Below are 6618 nucleotides of genomic sequence, written 5' to 3'. Positions count from 1 at the left end.
GAGGAGGAAACCTATGCACTGAGATGGAGAGATCGACAAGATGTATTGCTTAATGAAAAAAGCAAGATGGCAAACAATGTGTATGATATGCTATCTTTTATGTAAAAAAAGAGGGCGAATGAAAATATTTCATAAAGAAACACTGGAATAATAACAACGAATTAAGAATATGGTTACAAATAGGGTAATCCATCACCATCCTTTGGTGGAGAGTGATAGTTTAAGTGGGAATCTTTTCAGAGTTTAGCTTTTTAGTTTTTTTTTTTAATTAAATGTTTTTATTCACAATTATATTTTTTATCTGCATTAGTGTCAGTTGTCTATGTTCCAAAATTTGAAAATAATAAGATGAAGTTAATTGATAAGCTTACTTTAGTCTGGTCAAAGTATAGCGTTCCTTTTAAAAGTATGTATTAAGTGTTTCAGATTAGAATGTGTGTAAGTTCATAGAGTACTGGTGTGGCATTGTAGGATAAGAAATGGATTGTAAGTTAGTTTGAACTGTAATTCTGGTGGTTCAAACTCACCAGCTGCTCCTCAGAAACCTTTTACAAGGTTGCTGTGCGTTGTAACCCACTTGACAGCCCTAACAGCAATAACACTCAGTTCAGAGAGCTTCATTTCCAGTTCCATCACATTTGCTCCTTGTTAACTGAACAAGTAGTCAGTTTTAGGCTTAACTGATAGTTCTTTGTGCTTTTCTCATTTTTTTCTACCTTCAATTTGGCATCAACCAATCTCAGGAGTCCTGGAGAACTGAAAATCTGTCAGTAGTTTTTAATGCTTTGGACGTATTATCAGGAGGGACCAGTCCCTGGAGAAGGATATTACGTTTGGTAAAGTGGAGGATCAGAGAAAAAGAGGAAATCGTCCATTGAGTGGCAGCAGCAATGGTCTCCAAGGTAGCAAGGATTTGTGAGGTTAGCACAGGACTGGTCAGTGTTTCATTCTGTTATCATAGGGTCGTTATGAGTTGGTACTGACTCGTTGACACGAAACAACCATAATACAGAGCAAACTTGTTTTAATATTTTTATGTGACCTATGTTTGAATAGTCAAAAATGGAGCAACTCACTTATAAAATTACTCTGTACTGATTTTTGTTCAAATGGTTTGTCTGTTGTTGTTGTTTAGTGCCCTCAAGTCAGTTCTGACTCATAGTGATTCTGTGAAGGGTTTTAAGTAGTGACTGGTGAGTTTGAACTCCTGGCCTTGTGGATCAAACCGACCTTGCGATCTGGTGCTTTATCCCATAGCACCATATCAGGACTCCAAATGGTCTGTCTAGCAGCCATGAATTCAACAACTCACAGCTTACTTGTGCTGTGTTCTGTACTAACATCATTTCTTTTTCCCTGAAGTGTAGTTTGGCGGCTTTTTCTTTCATAAGCGCATTGGTTTGGTGATGGCCCGAAGTTGCAGTCGGAAGCCTTCCTAAAGTGATGTATTAGAGGCCGATGTCCCAGGAAAGAAAATATTCCCTTCTCTTGTGGAAGGCAAGTGACAGAGATAGAGTGCTAACCGCCCCGCCTTCTCCAGCCCAAGCTGACCTTCTGCGGCCCCTTGGTGCCTCTTGTTTTCTTATTTTTATAGAAAATCAATATCCCTTCTGACACAAACAATAGCTCAGAAGCAAGAATAAATGGAAGAAAGCTGAGATCTCTGTCCATCACCTCTCACTTTAACTCCTCCAAACTCTTTAATTATGAGTGTGCTTTGCTCCAGGTGTTTGCCACAGTGAAATTGCTAAATGAAGACCATTTTAACCAAAGATTGGGTGATCAATAACACTCTATAGCAGTAGCTTGTTGGATCAATAGCATTCATTATTTCATGGTTAAGGTAAGTAGCCTCCTTTACAACTGGAGGTCATTAATCAGGGTTTACTGGAGCCGTGGAAAAGAATATATGTACTAGGCTGAGGATGTCCTGTTTTCTCTTTTCTGAATGGGAATGCCAACCAAAAGTGTATTTACCTTTGTTGAAAATGGTAGTAGTGCATCTGAGAGTACTGAGTAACACTTGTTGTTAAGTGCAGTCTCGTTAGTGCCGACTCAGTGAGCCCGAATTGGGCTTTCGAGGGGCAGCTGGCGGGTTTGAACTGCCAACCTTGCAGTTCAAAGCGATCTTGGGGTCTGGCGCTTATCCTATAGTGCCACACCAGTGTCCTTCTGTAGACTTATTCACCGTTCTGCTTATCTGTCTTCGTAACAACGGAAAAAAGACAAGTTAGGAGGTGGAGATGATATGATTGGATTTGAAGGTATACTTGAAAAAGGCCTCTGGGCTGTGCAAATGGGTTGTGCTCGATGACTAGCCTGAACATTGGTGGTTGGGTCCCAGCCAGCAGTGCGTTGTGAGAGAGGCCTGGTGAACTGCTTGGAGAGAGATTATAGCCAAGAAAGCCCTGTAGAGCTCAGTCTCATGGTGTCTCATCATTAGCTGGAATCAACTGGAAGAGAATGGGTTTGTTTTTGGTTTGGACTCTTGAAAGAGTCTCTCTCTGGAAATAAATGTTTGGATTGTTCTATATGACTCCAGAGGGTGGGATTAGGATTCATGAAATTATAAATTATAGTGCTAATGTTGCCTCAGTATAAAATATAACTTACTAAAAATAAGAATTGCATTGTTTCACTAAATGCTGAGTTCTAGATCACTATTCATGCATGGCTTGGTGACCACTTTTTGGGTTAACGTGGATTGGAGAAGGTTGAATTAAATGACTGCTAAGGTCCCTTGCAACGGACACTGAGGTTCTGTGATTCTTTTTCCATCCCAACCTGCCTTCCTTCAGTGTAACTGCTTATTTAAAAAGGCAGCTATTGAACAGCCTCAACTACCTGCTAAAATGCTTGTAAAGACATAAAAGATTGCGACTCATATCATCAGAAATTAGGACTCTTAAGAGTCTACCTACAGCCTACCTACCTTGTAGGCTTATGGAATTGGACCGAAGAATGCGAATGGAGGTCCCCTGCCCAGTGCTGTGTTTGCCCTAAAATCCATAGCAAGGCCCTTCATCCCTTTTCTGTAGACTGCCCCTGGCTCAGAAATGCTAGATCTCTTATCAGCAAATGGAGCCGCTGCAGCTTGACAGTGTTGTTTCATTCGTCATTTCCCCATCAGTATATTATGGTTTGTATTTATAGTTGAAAACTCCCAGAAACCACTTGGATGGGGAAGCTTAAAATTTTTTGTACATTTTTGTGTTTGTAGACGGGAGGCAGTCACCGATTATTGAGTCCTGGGAAGGATGGCCTCCAAGTACAAATTACACTCACTCCTCACTTACCAACATGGTTTGGTTCCAAAGACCAGGCCGTTATGTGACAATTGGAGTCATGAGAAAATGAGGGGATTTTTTTTCAGACCATCCATTGGCTCAATTTTTTAAAAAATTTAGAAATATAATCATAGAAATACTAACAGCTAAAATTTACTAGTGATGATGTGAGCTCACTGTGATGAAGGAGACTTGGAGTGGATAAAGTTGGGGCCCACGGCTTAGCCATTCCTCCTTCCTCCTGTGCCTGGTCAGAGCTTTCTCCCCAGGACCGTCTCTAGGGCTCCACTCCCACCCCTGTGAGGCCTGCGTGCCCGATCTGAAGCCTGCCCTGATCTCCTGGCCTGGCGAGTCACCGAGCCTCAGGGCTTCTTATGAGGGCTTTGGAAGCCTGGCAGCACACTCAACCCCACCAAGAAGGCACAGGCTCCAGGCTCAATTCTGCTTACTTTGGGATGTCATGAAACTAGTTTTGAGTTGTAGGACCTGAGGCTGAATAGGAGCTGCTAGCCCAGAACAAGTGCCTGCTGATTTGGGTACTGCCTGTGCATCTGCCCAGAGGTCAGTATCATGGAGGGCCTCCCCCATCCCCAAACATCAGCTGGATGCAGTCTCCCTACTGGCAGGAGGGAAGCAGAGGGTGTGGGGCAGCAAGACCCTGCTTCCTGGAGGTTGCCCAGAGACTTCCTTGAGGTCTCGAGAGGGTGTCTGTAGCTGAACTCTAGTTTGGTGTAAACCAATTCTCCACAAGAGACCTTGGGATAAATTTTTCAGAATAAAAGGAAGGGAACTTCATTCAGAAAGTTCAGAAAAAATTTATGAAAATGATTTCCACTGGGAACCAAGCAGAACATTTTAGAAAGTCTTCATCAAGGTACAAGAAGACAGTGACTTTGAGATGAGAGTAGAGTCACAAGGAGAGAGATGGCTGTTGGAAAGGACAGCAGTACAGGAAGGTGAATTATAGGGAAGTTAAAAACGTAATTGCAATATTAAAATGAAGGACAATTTGTTGTACAGGTAACTGAGTTGATGATGCAGAAAACTTTAGGAGATCTCCCAAAATGCAGAGTGGGGAGCTGAAAATGAGGTGATTGATCTAGAGGATGAAGAACATTGGCCTAGTCTGTGAGGATAGAACTATTCCTGAGGAAGAAACCAAAGCAGTTGGAACTGAAGAGTGATTAAAAAAACGTAACTGAAGAGTAGAACTGTTCCCAAGTTGAAAAAAATGAGTGTGAAGATTATAAGGAAAAACTACTGAAAGAGACTAACTTAAACAGATCCCAGAAATATTTTTGCATCCTGTATCAGGGGTGGGAATGGAGCAAGTATAACCGGTTAACAGTTCCCAGCTGAGCACTTGACTGTTGCACTTGACCAGCGCTATTTGTTTAAATGGACAAGAGGAATCAGTAGTGCTTCATTTCATTAGGCATAATTACTAATGATAACTGCTTCTCAGCAAGCGGATGCCACACCAGATTATCTGGTGTACTGTGTGCCTCCTAACTGCAGACAAACTCTGGTGAAATAGTGAAATGGATAGATGTGTGATAGACCAAATACAGCAAAATCGCAGATTCCAGGTGATGGAGTGCGGCAGGGTGTTAACTATTTTGCTTTCATGTAGGTTTGAAAAATTTCATGCTAAAAATGTTGCCATGGTTGTGAAAACTGGACTGCTTCTTCATACTGTGATTTCAGTTGGATGAGATTCAGTTGCTTTTTTAACAAAATTATTATCAGGTAGTACAGTTGGTGGTTCAGAATCCAGGCTATAATTTTGTTTTTATTGCATGAAATGGTGGTTACAGTGCTGAATAAAATATAGGAACAATTTTGAGTGGGAAGCATGGTGAAGAAGTATGGTATGTTACTACTGTTTTAATGCACATAATTTTTAAGACATTTCTGGCTTCTGAAATGGCATGGTGCCCTCAGGGTTTTTTTTGTTTTGTTGTTGTTGTGTTTTGGCTTTTTATTGTGAATTGAAGGTGCTCTGGTAGCACAGTGGTTATGAGTAGGGCTGCTAGCCTCGAGGTCAGCAGTTCGAAACTACCAGTGGTTCCGCGGGAGAAAGATGAGGCATTCAGCTCCTGTCAAGATTTACAGCCTTGGAAATCCTGTGCAGGGTCACTAGGAGTTGGAAGCGACTCCAAGGTACTTAACAACAACAACCCCCTCTAAGACTGAAACTCAAAGGGAACTCATGAGCAGGCTTGTAAACTTGCTGACGCCCACACTGGTCTACTGGTGAATGAAAGAGGGGGAAAGGCAGCGATGAAGGAATGGGCTGAATTCAACCACGCTCCATAGACTCCTGTTGACCTGGAGATGTGAGAGAGAAGAGGAAGGGCTGGTTGGTCCAAAGTTTGGTGAGACCTGAGGACCCCTGAGCCCATGGACAAGGACATAACCACAGAGGGCTAGAGCTTGAGAGTGGAGCAACCAGCTGATATGGAGTGAGAGGAGGCACACAAGAACACCCAAAGTTGCAGATAGTACCCACTTGACCTAGCCTTAATGGCTTGATAATCAGAACTTGACTAGAGGAAGATAAAAAACAAAAAAGAACAAAACAATTTTTGATAAAGGAAATGTGGGTAAATTGCTACAATCTGATGAACTTGACCTATACTCCTGGAGGTAATGACTCTAAATACCAACAGAGAGGGAAGGAATCTTTATATCAAGTATTAATCCTATCCCGTCTGTACACAGTGTAGATAGGGACCGGCACCTTAGACATTGGCTACCTATAATGAGGGGGCGATAAAGGCTTGAAGTGACTGGCTTTCAAGGTTTCCAAGGTGAGTTTAGTTTAATAGTGTGTGGGGGGAAAAAAGAGTCCCCACTTAATACTTTTCATCGTGTCTAGACGGGTCTGGTTAAAAGAGATGGGAATAAGATTCTTTCCTGACGTCTTCCTTATTTTTTTAAATTCCATTGTATAGTGTTTTGATACATTTTATAATCATTTTTCTGAATTCCTTCTCCGGCATTTCCAAAGCCTGCCTATCTTCCAGTATGGAGTGTAGGTCTACTTCCAGCTCATTTGCCTCAGTCACTTTATCTCGTTTCTAGACATGTGCAGATATGATCATCTGCTTCTGTTTTTTGGGCATATTCAGGGGTTATCTGTGGCCTTAATACTTACATGGGTATGTATTTTGGTATTTTTTATGCTTTGTGATTGCCTCCAGGTAGATGTGATCAGGAAATGGGCTTCCCTTTTCACTCTTCTTCTTGAGAAATTTCAAGATGCCACTGTTGGTCATTTTGACGTAATTTAGGATTTAATTTTCGGCTTATTTCCTTTTTTATCTGC

Source organism: Chrysochloris asiatica, unplaced genomic scaffold (genome assembly GCF_000296735.1).
Source record: "Chrysochloris asiatica unplaced genomic scaffold, ChrAsi1.0 scaffold00079, whole genome shotgun sequence".
In the NCBI taxonomy this organism is placed as follows: Eukaryota; Metazoa; Chordata; class Mammalia; order Afrosoricida; family Chrysochloridae; genus Chrysochloris; species Chrysochloris asiatica.
Note: the sequence above shows the minus strand (reverse complement) of the source record.